The sequence below is a fragment of the Lynx canadensis genome, chromosome A2 (assembly GCF_007474595.2).
Source record: "Lynx canadensis isolate LIC74 chromosome A2, mLynCan4.pri.v2, whole genome shotgun sequence".
Taxonomy (NCBI): Eukaryota; Metazoa; Chordata; class Mammalia; order Carnivora; family Felidae; genus Lynx; species Lynx canadensis.
Window position 1 is genome coordinate 70007500 of NC_044304.2, and position 16089 is coordinate 70023588.

Genomic DNA, 16089 nt, shown 5'->3' on the forward strand with positions numbered 1-16089 from the left:
ATCAGCCCTTTTGCAGATGGATCATGTGTGTGGCACTTGCTGTGCCCTCCTAGCAATATCTAATTGTGAAGTTTATTTAATCAGCAACAACTGGTAATGGGCCTTTAAAGCACATTCAGTCTTTGATTAGTTCCTTGGAAACTAAGTACCCAAGATCATGTGCAAGTATGACAGACTCTTGATGATTCACACCTCATAGCCACTAACAGAATTTATACAAAATAATTAGCGTAATAGAATTATTCTCCTGCTATTTTACTGTCATTTTTGGCTCATGACTACCTATTGCATCAACTCTTTTTTTTATGTTTTTTTTTTTTAATTTTATTTTTGAGAGAGAGAGAGAGAGAACGCGAGAGTGAGCATGAGTAGGGGAGGGGCAGAGAGACAGAGAGAGAATCTGAAGCAGGCTCCAGATTTTCAACACAGAGCCTGATGTGGGGCTCGAATTCATGAGCGGTGAGATCATGACCTGAGCCGAAGTTGAACACTTAGCCCACTGAGCCACCCAGGCGCCCCTGCATCAACTCTTTTAACTTTCACTGTGGTTACAAAGCAGGTTTGCATTGCCTTTTGTCCTGAGATTCTCAAAGTTTCTGTATAAATATAAATAAATAAATATAAAGAAAATATAAGTAGTGGCAAGTATTCAGTATCTTAAAAGTGTATAAAAGCAAGGAAACCATAACATTAAGACGTTTGTCATTTATACCAGTCAGCTGGGTTTATGCCTCTGCATCTGTGAACTATGGCTCAGTTTTCATGTTTGAGATCTTATTTTAATTTTTAAAAAAATGTTTTTATTTTTGAAAGAGAGAGAGAGAGCAGGAGAGGGGCAGAGAGAGAGGGAGACAGAGGATCTGAAGCAGGCTCCAGGTTCTGTGATGACAGCAGAGAGCCCAACGTGGGGCTTGAACTCATGAACCACGACATCATGACCTGAGCTGAAGTTGGACACTTAACTGACGGGAGCTACCCAGGTGCCCCTGTGTTTGAGATTTTTAAAAACAATCTTGCTAAAAGAGCAAGTGGGTTGTACTGAGTCACTGAAATTAATCTAACCTGCGATTTATTTGCAGGCTAAACATTTCTTTTTCATATTGTATGTGATTCCATAACGTTTGTTTTGATCTTGCAAAAGTCAGTTTTCCTAAAGATTATGCTTTAGTGTTCGTGAATTTCCATTCTGTATTAATCTAATTAATAAATGATCCTAAGGAACATTTTTCCAGAGTTCAACTTGAATAGGCACTTTCTGGTTTTGATAAAGGTTTGAGAAAACAGAAGAGAGATCACTGGTTCTGCTACAATCCGGAAACCCAAGACTCTAAAAGAAAGAGCTTTTATCTACCTTTACATTAGTCATCTGTACCAACTGGTGATTTTACAAGCTCACGTGAATCTTCATGCCTGTTGCTGTGTCTGCTTTAAATTACATTTCCACTTCACAGTCCTTACCTAGGGAAGTGTGTTTATGTAGTAGTGTTTACAGATGATTAATATTTAAGTAGCAATATGCTACTTTAAGAAAAGGAAGCTGAGGTGGAATACTGATTGTGATGGCAACCGACCATCTTTTTGTGGAATTCCAGAATTTTCAGAAAAGCCCTGACAACCTTACCATTCACTTCAGTTAGAAGAAGAAGCTAAGGTGTCCATTGTTATTTGTGAAGTTTGGAAAGTGTGGAATTTTAATCATATAAGTTTTCTTAGAATGTAATATGCTTGATTAAAATTATGCATATTTTAAGCATACAGAAGACTTTATTCTCTAAAGCCTAACAAATACCCATGTACCTATCATCAATTTCAGTCAAATCTTGATATTTTTCCATACTTGCTAGGCTTCTCTTTTTTAGGAAATAAAACATATATAGTTGAAACATTCTGTATAATCCTCCCTGAATATATTTTTCTCTCTTCCCTTCCTCTTCAGAGGTAACTAACCACTGTCCTGATATATATTATTATGTATGAATATGGTCACACATAAGGTAGCTTCATTTTCCAGGTTTTTAATAATATATATTTATAGGATCATATTGTAATATATCTCATTCTGTAACTTGCTTTTCATTAGGTTACCATTATGGTTTTAACTACAGTATTGATATTCATGGGTTGGTCATTCATTTAGCTGTTATATAGTATTCTAGTATATGTATCTGTTATAATTCGTACATTTCCTGGTGGTAGATATTCAGGTTTCCGGTTGTTTTGCTTTTACAACAATGTTGCAGTGACTATTCTTGTAGGGTCTCCATGTGTACTTGTGAGAGAGTTGCTCTAGGCCCTGGGATCTAGGATATGTATGCAGAGGTGCAGTTGCTGGATTGAAGGGTGTGTGTATCTTCATTTTTACTAGATATTGCTAGATTGTTCTATCAAGTACTTGCATTAATTTATACTCCCACCATTGGTGTGTAAAAGATTTTGTTCCATATTCTGATCATTCTTGGTTTTATCAGACTTAAATTCCAGGCAGAGAGAAAAAAAAAATGAGAAGACTTTCATATGTAGCATGTCACAAACTTCAAGAAAACCAGGGCAGCTGGAATAGAGTAAGTAAAGGGGTAAAAGGAGATGAGGTGAGAGAATTAATAGGGAGGCTCATAGGCTATTGTAAAGACTTTTATTTTTTACCTTGAGTGTGATTACTATCTGAAATGTGAAGTTTTTTTTTAACAGAGGAGTGATGTAATCTTACTTAGGTTTTAAAATGATCATTCTAGGGGCACCTGGGTGGCTCAGTTGGTTAAGTGTCTGACTTTGGCTCAGTTCATGATCTCAGGGTCCTTGAGTTCGATCTCCCCGTTGGGCTGTGTGCTTACAGCTCAGAGCCTGGAGCCTGCTTTGGATTCTGTCTCTCTCTCTCTCTCTCTCTCTCTGCCCCTCCCCTTTTCGCACTCTGTCTCTTTCTCTCTCAAGAATAAACATTAAAAATAAATAAATAAAAGGATCACTCTAGTTGCTGTGTTAAGAGGACAATGTAAGGGAGGCTAAAGGAGGAAGCAAGGAGACTAATTAGGAGATTGTTGTTATAAACCCGGCAAGAGATGATGGTGACTTAGTCTAGGGTGGAGATAAAGGTGGTGAAAAGTGTTCTCAGTCTGATATATTTTGAAAGTAGAGTGAACAAGGCATGCTAAAGTATTAGATGTGAGATGTGAGAGAATAAGTACAGAGTGTTTGGCCTGGACAACTGGAAGGCTAGAGTTGCCATTCATTGAAAGGATGTGTGGGAGAAGCAGGTTTGGGAGAGGAGAGATTAATCAGAATTTGTTGTTTTTGAACAAGCAAGTTCTAGATGCTTCCTTTACATTCAGGTTAAGATGTTGACTAGGCAGATAGATTCATGAGTCTGGAATACAAAGAAGTCCAAGCGAGAGATGTGGATGCCAGCATAGAGGAATGTTTAAAGCCATGAGATTGGATGAAGGAATGAGTGCAGAGGTAGAAAAGAAGTTCAAGAAGATCCCTGGGTCAGTGTTTATAGGTCAGGAAGATGAGGTTTATCAATAAGAGAAACTGAAAAGAAGTGCTCAGTAAGGTGGAGGAGAACCAAGAGTGAGTCGTGTCCTGGAAGCCTAGTGTAGAAACTGTTTCATAGGAGGACTGGTTGACGATATTGAATATGCTCAGATAGATCAAGTAAGATGAGTGCTGAGACCTTTGGTTTTAACAATATGGAAGTCATTAATGACTTTCATAGGAGCTGTCTCTTTGGAGTAGCAAGGAGATAAAGGCTAGGATTAGAGTGCCCTCAAGAAGGAATGGGAAGACAGGAATGGGAGCTAGCAAAAATAGATATCTCTTTTGAGGAATTTCTTCCCAAAGGGGAATAGAAAATGAGACTATTGCTAGAAGAAGATATGAGAGAGAGAGAGAGTTTTTTCAAAGATAGGAGCTATTATAGTGTGTTTGATGCTGATATAAATAGTATAATAAAGAGGGGGAAACTGATGATGCATAAAAGATGGGGAGAATTTCTGGAAGGAGGTTGAGGAGATGGGATCTAACATACAGTGGAGGGATTGTTTTTAGTAGGAACACAGACCATTCATCCATAATGGCAAGGGGAGGGCAGGAGTACTCAGGGACAAATGTAGGTACTGATAGATTCTGATTGCTTGGAAGCAAGAACTGGGAAGCAAGTTCATCTACTGAGCCTGAGAAGGGGGAAGGAGATATAGAAGTAAAAAGAGAGCTAAAAGTATGACCTGATCATTCAGGAGACTAAAGAACTTGTTTGTGATTACAAGGCCACAACCTGTGCTGATAAGGTAGAGAAGAGTATTTATCTAAGATTAAGGTTTGCCTGGTGATAATGATAGAGGAAGAGGGGCAGGATAGTTGAGGGTATATTAGAAGGAGAGGGATTATAATAATGGACCATGGACTCTAAGTTTGGGTGAAAAACAATGCAAAGGTGGTAGGATCAATGAATTACAGAGCAGGAGTTTAAAAATATTGGAGTAAAGATATTTGAAGAAGTGATTTGAAAAGATAGAGGCTGGCTCAAGAGTGGGAAGCTAGAAATTGAGACTGTACAGGGGATCAAGTTATTGGTGACAAGTTCTAGAGTATGACTGAGAATGAGTAGCTGTGGTCAAGCGAAAGACTGGACCCTGAGAGGAAAGGAGGATATTAAGGTTCATCTATGTGGATATTTAAATATTCATGCATTTTGTTTCTAGGAAGTTATCAACTTCTATTAGGTTATCTGATCTGTTGGCATATAATTGTGCATAGTAGTCAGTTATGATTCTTTGTTATTTCTGTGGCATCAGTTGTAATGTCTCTTTTCATTTCTGATTTTACATGAGTCCTCTCATTTTAATTCTTGGTGAGTCTAGCTAAAGATTTGTCAGTTTTGTTGATTTTTTTTAAAGTTTATTTACTTATTTTAAGAGAGACACAGAGAGAGAGAGGCAGAGAGAGAGATAAAGACAGAATTCCAAGCAGGCTCCATGCTATCAGTGCAGAGCCCAATGTGGCTCATAAGATCATGACCTGAGCTGAAATCAAGAGCCAAAATCAATTAACCAACTGAGTCATACCCAGGTACCCCTGCTGGTCTTTTCAAAGAAGCAGCTCTTAGTTCATTGGTCTTTCCCATTGTCTTTTTAGTCTCTTTTTCATTTATTTATGCTCTGATCTTTGTCATTTCCCTCCTTCTACTAACTTTGGGCTTCATTTGTTCTTCTTTTTCTAGTTCCTTGAGGGATAATGTTTGCTTGTTTATTTGAGATTTTTCTTTTTTCTTGAGGTATCCATTTATTACTATGAACTTCCCCCATAGAACTGCTTTTGCTGCATCCCATAAATTTTAGTATGTTGTTTTTCTATTTTCATTTGTCTCAAGGTATTTTTTGACTTCTTAGATCATCATGCATTTTGGTAAGAACAGTGTTGGACAGAGTCATGGCCAGGAGCTAAAATATTTAAGGAATGATGTTGGGGGTGTCATGCCAATGACTACAGCAAGAATTAGGGATGGTATGGTCTGATAATGTGAGATTGAAAGCTAGAATTTTAGGGAAGCAGGTGAGATGGTAGTTTCAGAGTAGCAACAAGAAATAAGAACACCTACCCTGTCTCCAGGCCTAATGTGAAGAGGACTATGAGATTGAAGACAGCCAAGACGGGGGAATCCTGGGAAGATGGCAGCGTAGGAGGACGCTGGGCTCACTGTGCGTCCTGCTGATTGCTTAGATTCCACCTACACCTGCCTAAATAACCCAGAAAACCGCCAGAAGACTAGCAGAACGGAGTTTCCGGAGCCAAGCGCAGACGAGAGGCCCACGGAAGAGGGTAGGAAGGGTGGAGAGGCGGTGCGCGCTCCACGGACTGGTGGGAGGGAGCCAGGGCGGAGGGGCAGCCCACCGGCCAAGCAGAGCCACCGAGTCTGGCTTGCAAAAGCGGAGGGGCCGAATGGAGTGTGTTCCGACAGCAAGCGGGACTTGACATCTGGAAGGTTATAAGCTAACAGCTCTGCTCGGAGGACGGGAGGGCTGGAGGACAATGGGAGGGAGAGTTGTTGAGCCCCAGACGACAGAGCTCAGCTTGGCGGGGAACAAAGGCGCTCGCCAGCGCCATCTCCCTCACCCATCCCCCAGCCAAAATCCCAAAGGGAACCAGTTCCTGCCAGGGAACTTGCTTGCACCGCACAAACACCCAACGCTGTGCTTCTGCAGATCCGTCCCTCTGGTGGGTCTGACTCCCTCCCGGTGCTGCAGGGCCCCTCCCGAAATGGATCTCTGAAGGAAAAGCGAGCTGAGCCTGCCCCTCCCGCCCCTGTGCACCTTGCTGATCTGCCCCAGCTAATACGCCAGATCCCCAGCACCACAAACCTGGCAGTGTGCAAGTAGCCCAGACGGGCCACGCCACCCCACAGTGAATCCCGCCTCTAGGAGAGGGGAAGAGAAGGCACACACCAGTCTGACTGTGGCCCCAGCGGTGGGCTGGGGGCAGACATCAGGTCTGACTGCGGCCCCGCCCACCAACACAAGTTATTCAAGACAGCACAGGGGAAGTGCCCCGCAGTCCTGCACCACTCCAGGGACTATCCAAAATGACAAAACGGAAGAATTCCCCTCAGAAAAACGTCCAGGAAATAACAACAGCTAACGAACTGATCAAAAATGATTTAAACAATATAACAGAAAGTGAATTTAGAATAATAGTCATAAAATTAATCGCTGGGCTTGAAAACAGTATAAAGGACAGCAGAGAATCTCTTGCTACAGAGATCAAGGGACTAAGGAACAGCCAGGAGGAGCTAAAAAATGCGATCAATGAACTGCAAAATAAAATGGAGACAACTATGGCTCAGATTGAAGAGGCAGAGGAGAGAGTAGGTGAACTAGAAGATAAAATTATGGAAAAAGAAGAAGCTGAGAAAAAGAGAGATAAAAATATCCAGGAGTATGAGGGGAAAATTAGAGAACTAAGTGATGCACTAAAGAGAAATAATATACGCATAATTGGTATTCCAGAGGAGGAAGAGAGAGGGAAAGGTGCTGAAGGTGTACTTGAAGAAATAATAGCTGAGAACTTCCCGGATCTGGGGAAGGAAAAATGCACTGAAATCCAAGAGGCACAGAGAACTCCCTTCAGACGTAACTTGAATCGATCTTCTGCATGACATATCATAGTGAAACTGGCAAAATACAAGGATAAAGAGAAAGTTCTGAAAGCAGCTAGAGATAAATGTGCTCTAACAGATAAAGGGAGACCTATAAGACTTGTGACCAATCTCTCTACTGAAACTTGGCAGGCCAGAAAGGAATGGCAGGAGATGTTCCATGTGATGAACAGAAAAAATATGCAGCCGAGAATCCTTTATCCAGCAAGTCTGTCATTTAGAATAGAAGGAGAGATAAAGGTCTTCCCAAAGACAGCCAAAACTGAAGAGGGCTACAGGGAGAGCCAAGTTTCAGTTGGCAGTGGCTTTCAACCCTGGCTGTGCATTAAAATCACCAGGGAGGGCTTGTAAACATACCATTTCCTTAGTCCCAGCCCCCAGAGATTCTGACTCAAGACCATCTGAGGTGGAGCTCAGGCTTAAGTAAATTTTTTTTAACTCCCAAGTGATTGTGTGTACAGACAGGGTTGTGTCCCAAGCAGGAATGTTCTGAGAAAAGGATGAGTAATTAAGGATGACAGATGTGTTTCTAAGGGCATAGGTAAAAGGTTTGGGAGTTCAAGAGGGGTGGGGCATCTTTAAAAGTTAATTGGCCTTTGAGTTTCTGTGAATTACATTTTCATACCCATGAATCTTTTATTATATTGGTACATGTTTGATTTTTGTTTTGGTTTGAGCTTTTTTTTAAAAAAAATTTTTTTTTAGAGAGTGAGAAAGAATGAGCCGGGGAGGGGCAGAGAGAGAGAGAGGGAGAGAGAGAATCCCAAGCAGGCTCTGAGCTATCAATGCAGAGCCCAACTCCAGGCTTGATCTCACAAACTGTGAGATCATGACTTGATCTGAAATCAAGAATTGGACATTTAACTGACTGAATCACCCAGGCGCCCCTGGTTTGAGCTTTTTATTGAAGTATTACGTGAATACTGAAAAGTATGCACCTGCACATATTGTGTAATGAGCACCCAAATCAAGAAACTGATCATTACTTGCATCTAGAAGCCAAAGTTGTGCCCCCATTATATCAACTATCTCTTCACTGGGGAAGATTTGATTATTAAAAAGGATCTTATGCTACCTGTCTTGAATAGCATAATAGACTTCATACCAAAGTATACTGGCCTTAGGTTATAGAGTAAACCAAAATAGTCCCCAACACAATTTTTTCTCTTTTTTTCTTAAAGTACATAGAATACATAGAAGAGGGCTCACAAATTACAAGACGACATTTTTTCATCTGAAAACTGGCCTCCTGGAAATGCATTGTAGTTGGAGATACCATGGTATTTTCTGCTGCTCCTTCATCATCTCTTTTCCTCTCTGACTGGCAATGAGTTGTTTTGGCAAGTGGAAACATGCTCTAAGTGATAGGGCCTCACCCAGTTGGCCCAGACAGTTTGGGTTTTCCATACCTGCCTGATTGCAGTTCTGAGTCTGGGATTTCGGGCTTGAAAAATAGCTGTAAACCAGGTTTGAGTCAGGGAAGACCCCTGAAGAATGGTTACCATGGTTTTTCTTAACTGTAAAATATATTAAATAAATGTAAATTGCCAGATTATGCTTTTGGCATTTGCAACTATTCATCTCCAGTATTTTGACCCCTGCTGTATAAAAAAAAAAAGAGAAAGAGAGAGAGAGAAAGAAAGAAAGAAAAGAAAATAACTGGATTTTTGATCTGTAGAAGGTACAGCACAGTGAACTTAATTTTTCATTTTTAACAGAAAGCTGGGAAGCAAAAAGCTGGGAGAATATCATAAAGACTTTTTATTACTATCAGGAGCAGGAAATACCAGTTTTTTATTTTAGTTCTTTCTTTCCATCGTTGAAGAATAAGGTTAATTGAAAGTTACATCGTAAATGTTAAAGACCACTGGAAAAATGGTGAAGGCAAAAATACTGCTTGCTTGGGGCACTTGGCTGGCTCAGTCGGTGGAACATAAAACTCTTGATCTTGGGGTTGTGAGTTTGAGCCCCATGTTGGGTGTAGAGATTAATTAAAAAATAAAATCTTAAAACAAAGTACTGCTTGCTTGCTTTTAAATAGTCATATTGTACCACATTCTCTAAAATTCTTTGAGGTTTAGGTGAAGATAATATCAGAATATTGTTAGATACATCAAACTTATTAATAAGGGTGCCTGGGTGGCTCAGTCAGTTGAGCATCCTACTTTAGCTCAGGTCATGATCTCGCACTTTGTGGGTTCAAGCCCCACTTCAGGCTCTGTGCTGACAGCTCAGAGCTGGAGCCTGCTTCGGATTCTGTGTCTTCCTCTGTCTCTGCCTCTCCCATGCTCATGCTTTCTCTCTCTCTCTCTCTCTCTCTCTCTCTCTCTCTCTGTCTCTCAAAAAATAAATAAGCATTAAAAATTTTTTAAATAACTTATTAATGCTAAGTTTCATGGGTGAAATATTTTCCTACTCTTGTCAGTTTCCTCATCCTGTATTGTCTATATAATAGTGACATAGATCAGGTACCCTGTGATGATGTATGACAGTGAGTGGAAACAGCCTAGGAAATTAAACCATCATATAACAAGTCTTCCCAACTTTAGGCTACATTTTCCTAGGGTAAATATTTGGCCTTTAAAAAAAGTCACTTGAATAAAATGATCAGTGGTTGCCAGGAGTTGGTGAGAGGTAGGGATGAACTAGCAAATCTCAGAAGACTTTTATAATAGTGAAAGTATTTTATATGGTGCTGTAATGGTGGATACATGTTGCCATACATTTGTCAAAACCCATAGGATATATAACATCAAGAGTGAACCCTAATTTAACTATGGACTTTGGATAATAATGACGTGTCACTGTAGGTTTATTGATCGAAATAAATGGCCCATTCTGGTGCAGGATATTGGTAGTAGGGGAGACTGTATGTGGAGGAGGTGTACACAGGGGACATTTGGGAGCTGTCTGTATTTTCTCTCAATTTCTCTGTGAAACTAAACCTTCTCTAGAAATAAAATTTGAGGGGGGCCTGGGTGGCTCCGTCGGTTGAACGTCTGACTTCAGTTCAGGTTGTCATCTTGCAGTTTATGAGTTTGAGCCCCATGTTGGGCTCTGTGCTGACAGCTCAGTAGTATTCAGTGATTCATCGGTTACATACAGTACCCAGTGCTCATCATCACAAGTGTCCTCCCATCACCCATGTAGCCCATCCCTTACCCACCTCCATCCATCAACCCTCAGTTTGTTCTCTATCTTTAAGAGTCTCTTATGGTTTGTTTCCCTTTCTCCCCACCACTCCCCATATGTTCATCTGTTTTGTTTCTTAAATTCCACATATTCAGTGAAATCATGTATTTGTCTTTCTCTGACTGACTTATTTTGCTTAACATAATAATACTGTCTAGCTCTGTCCACATGGTGGCAAATGGCAAGATTTCATTCTTTTTGATGGCTAAGTAATATTCAAGTGTGTGTGTGTGTGTGTGTGTGTGTGTGTGTGTGTGTGTACACTTCTTTATCCATTCATTAACCAATGAATATTTGGGCTCTCTCCATAGCTTGGCTGTTGTTGATAGTGCTGCTATATAAACATCATGGTGCATGTACCCCTTTGAATCTGTATTTTTATATCCTTTGGGTAAATACCTAGTAGTACAATTGCTGGAACATAGGGTAGTTCTACTTTTAACTTTTTGAGGAACCTCCATACTGTTCTTCAGAATTGCTGCACCGGTTTGCATTCCTACCAGCATATAAGAGGGTTCCCGTTTCTCACATCCTCGCCAACACCTGTTTTTTGTTGTGTTGTTAGTTTTAGCTATTCTTTTATTTCATTTCACTTCACTTTATTTTATTTTATTAAAACTATTTATTTATTTTGAGAGAGAGAGAGAGAGAGAGCAGGGGAGGGACAGAGAGAGAGGGAGCGAGAGAATACCTAGCAGGTTCTGCACTGTCAGCACAGAGCCTGGGCTCAGTCCCAGGAACTGCAAGATCATCACCTACAATGAAATTAAGAGTTGTACGCTTAACTGACTGAGCCACCCACATGCCCCAATTTTAGCTATTCTGACAGGAGTGAGGTAGTGTCTTATTGTGGTTTTGATTAGTATTTCCCTGATTATGAGTGATGTTGAGCATCTTTTCATGTGTCTGTTAGCCATCTGGATGTCCTCTTTGTAAAAATGTCTATTCATGTCTTCTGCTCATTTCTTACTGTTTTTTTGTTTTTGTTTTTTGGGTGTTGAATTTGATAAGTTTCTTATAGATTTTGGATACTAATTCTTTATCAGATATGTCGTTTGCAAATATCTTTTCCCATTCTGTAGGCTGCCTTTTAGTTTTGTTGATTGTTTCCTTTGCTGTGCAGAAGCCACATACTCACCATGTAGAACAGATAATCATTTATTAAAAAACTATAGCTCTTAATGTGTAAATTATTTACATAAACATTTCTGAATTCTCAAAGCCTACCTTACTAATGGTTATGTAAATGTTAGTTGAGGCCAAAAAGTAGCCATCTGGATTATTACTTTCAGAGAGGATTTCCCTTTGCTTTTAGGTTGACTGTAATTTTTATACTTTTCAGTGTTCCTCTGGTAAATTAGTATAAGATGGTTAATAATTATCAGTTCTTTCTGGGAAAAAAAAGTCTAGGAACTATCTCTAGGGATTTAGTTATATTAAATACATGAAATTGCTATAATCAGTAAGTATTCACATATCATATACAACATTCTTTTGTAATAGGGATTAACTGCATAATATATTTCAATACTTTATCATTTTAAAATTAGAATTCAGAGGGATACTTCTGTGGCCCAGTCAGTTAAGTGTCCAACTCTTGATTTTGGCTCAGGTCATGATCTCGTGGTTCATGAGTTTGAGCCCCACTTCGGCCTCTGCACTGACAGCACGGAATCTGCTTGAGATTCACTCTCTTCCTCTCTCTCTGGCCCTCTCTTCCTCTCTGTCTGTCAAAAATAAATAAACTTAAAAAAATTAGTATTCTGAGATCATGGGGAATGGCCGTTCATTTGATTAATTTTGCATGTTTGTTTTTAGGTTTGTATTCTAAGGTATTTATTAATCAGTTGATTACCATTTCATAACTCGTAAATTATTCTTGCTGAATGACACTTTCTATTTCCTAGCAACCAGTTCCTCTACCTTTCTCTTTCCTTCTTGCCCAACACTAAAGAATGGCTAACCTTCTAAAATTTTCTTTCCTTTCTTAATGGCATAATATTATCATTTTATGTATTTTTATTATTAGAATCATCAAAATATGTCATCTATTGTGGCTGTTTTAACTTAAATGGATTACGTTGAAAATTTAAGTGATATGGGGTGCCTGGGTGGCTCAGTTGGTTAAACGTCTGACTCTTGATCTCAGCTCAGGTGTTGATCTCAGGGTCATGAGTTCAAGTCCTGCATTGGGCTCTGCACTGGGCATGAAGCCTACTTGAGAAAAAAAGGAAAGAAAATTTAAGTGATGAAAATGCTATAGAGAGTCAGATTTTTTCCCCCAGTCTTACTATTTTGAAGGTATCATTTGGCCTCAAAATTTTAAAGTCTACTTTTCTATTCTCCATTTCCATGAGAAGATGAAGTGCTTGCTAAGCCCTGGTTTCAAATTTAAGGAGAATAAACTTCTGGTCTTTGTTTTCTTCCTTTCTCCCATATTTCATTATGTTTTGACTTGGGATAGACTTTAGAGGATAATTTAGGTCAACCTTTTCATTTTATAGATGAGGAAAATAAAACGTGAAGTTAAGTGCCTTGCCTAAGTAAGATCTTGTAGCTAGTGACAGATCGTGGACTCTGGTATCAAACCCTGACCCTCAGCCCCCTTTCCCTCTTTTTCTTTTGTCTTTTTGTGCTTCTGATAGTTGGCACTAATGTTCTCCAGCCACTCTATTTTGGGCCAATACAATGTGCAGTAATGTTAATGCTTCCTTGGCAGCCTGTCGACACCTCTCCTGAAGATCTATAAAAGTGTGGACTTGGAACCACAATGGTTACCCATATTTTCCCCAATCTGTGGTGTTTTTCCTCTTTAAACAGCATTGCTTTATCCATGCAAAGCAGTGAAGAAAAAGAAGCTGCTCAGGGCTCTGTGGTATGCAGAATAATGCCCCCTCCCCCAAAGGTGTCCACGTCCTAATCCTTGGAACCTCTGAATGTTTGGTTACATGGGAAAGGGGAATTCGGTTTGCTAGTCCACTGACCTTAAAATATGGAGATGATCTTTGATTAATTTGGTGGACCCGGTGTAATCACAGGGGTCTCTGCATAAGAAGGAATTGGAAGGGAAACGTCTTAAGATAGCAGCGTGAGGAACAGGCCTGCTGTTGCTAGCTTTGAAGATGGAGGAAGGGGCCACAAGTCAAGGAAAGTGGAAAACCTCTATGAGCTAGAAAAGGCAAAGAAACAAATTCTCCCATAGAGCCCTCAGAAGACAGTGCATCCTGCAGACACCTTGATCTTAACCCAGTAAGATCTATGTTAGACTTCCGAATAACAGAAATAGAAGATAATATATTTGTGTTGTTTTAAGCCACTGAGTTTGTGGTAATTTGTTACAGTAGCCATAGATAACTGATACAAGTACTGATATAAGAACTTACACTGCTTCTTAGAAAAAGTCACTTTGGCTCTCCCTCTTCCCAGGTCATCTGATTATTTTATTTCATTAGCTACCTTGGTTTCCCTTACACATCTTGGCTCCATGTTTCTCATCTAGATCCTTGGATCAAACAACCCACTGTAAGACTATTCACTGTGAATCAGCTATGAATGTCTTTAGGACGCACTTTCTCAGTATTTGGCCACTAGCTTTACAAAACACAACCAATGTTAAGAGGCTACGTAAAATTGTGAAACTATTTTGTTTGCTGTTTGCTGCTGCTTTTCAGGAATTCAAGGTCAGATAGTGATTCAGAACCCATAACTGTCCTGACCTAATTCCTAAGAAATTATTTTTGTCACCTTGTGATGTTTATGGTTGTAAATGAAGCTGCTTATGGCTTTGCTATTTATGAAACAGACTGAGTGAGATGTGTATCTTGTTTCTTACCTGAGAGAGGAGGAAAATGCTGGGCCATTGTCTGGTTACCTGTTTTATCAGGCTGACTTGCTCAGTAGACTAAAGTACACGTTTGACAGCCTGACTTGCCAAGATATGGCCAACACATCTATTAACTCCTGTAAAATCCTTGACTTGATGCAGCATCAAGTTTTTTTCTCATTGCTCAATGGCCTGTTAATTGGTGTTGAGGGCTGAACTTTGCGAAAGCCTCAGTGGGATAAGTGAATCCCTTATCCTTTTCAAATTAATGTAATTCTTTATGTGGCTGGGAGTCTTGAATTCAACCAAAGTTTCTGTCTTTTCGGATAATTTTTTAAACATTCTATTTTTAAGTAATCTCCACACCTAACGTGGGGCTTGAACTTACAACCCTGAGATCAAGAGTTGCATGTTCTACCAGCTGAGCCAGCCAGGTGCCTCCTCTTTTCAGGAGATCTGATTCTATGTTAAGGCTACCAGAAAGGCAGAATTCATAATTCTGACTTTCTGCACTTGTTTACTCCATGGCAGGGAAATTTTTTATTGATGAAAAATTTCTTGACCCACTGTGAAATGAGAACCCTACCATGCCCTCCTTTCTATACTAACTGATTTTCCAGAGAGAAGAGGATATTCCATATTTTTGTAGACCCGAGGGACACTGGTCATCGTCATGGGCCAACTAATTCTTTCAGATGGTATGTGGTTGAATCTTGTTTTCTTTTTCAATCCATTATGATAATGTCTGCCTTATAATCATAGTGTTTAGACAATTTACATTTAATTATCAATATAGTTTAAGTCTGCCATCTTGCTCTTTATTTTTTGCATTTCATCTTTGTTCCCCCCCCTTTTCTTTCATGTTTTCCTGCTTTCTTTTGGATTAATAGAGTATTTTTTTGTGATTCCATTTATCTGCAGTATTGGCATATTAGCTATACCTTTTAAATTTTTTAGTAGTTACTCCAAGGTTTACAATATATATCTAATTTTATCAATTTACCTTTAAGTAATGTATCATTTCACACAAGAGCCTTACAACAATATACTTCTGTCTATGCACCTCCCCCTGATGCTATTTTTATCACATCTTTTCTTCTACATGTGACAAACCATATACTTTACTAAGTTTGCTTTAAATAGCCAAGTAACTTTTTCTCAGCTTTATTGAGATATACTTGACAAAATTAGTATATTTAAAGTGTACATCATGATGTACAATCATGATGATTTAATATACATGATGATTTAATATACATGCACATTGTGAAAGGATTCCCACAATCAAGTTAATCAGCACATTCATCACCTCACATAGTTACCTTTTTATGTGTGTGTGAGACAACCCTTAAAGTAAACTTCCTTAGCAAATTTCATTTATATAAAATAGTCATTATACTATACATTTTGCTATATAGGCTATAGGCTACAATCACCATGCTGTATATAGATACTCAAAACTTATAACTGAAACTTTGTACTGTTCGACCAGTCTCTTCCCATTTTTCCACCTGCAGCCCCCTGCCGTCCACCATTGTACAGTTTCTGTGAGTTTGACTTCTTGTTGTTGTTTTTTTTTAATGACTCCAGATATAAGGGAGGTCATACAGTATTTGCATTTCTCTGGCTTATTTCACTTAGCATAATGTCCTCCCGGTTTGACCATGTTGTTGCAAATGGCAGGATTTCCTTTTTTTTTTTTTAAATGGCTCAATAATATTCCGTTGTATATACTTATATATACATCTCTTTAAACACAATTTTGCTTGCATAAAGAATTTTGAACACATCCATTTACTGAAAGTATGGGATGGGGTGACACACATAGAGAGCCTGCCACAGGGTGGGAGTATGTGTGAGTGAGGCATGTGAAGTGCTGGGGGTAGGTACATGGGTCAGTTGGAGGAATTGCAGGCAGGGCATCCCC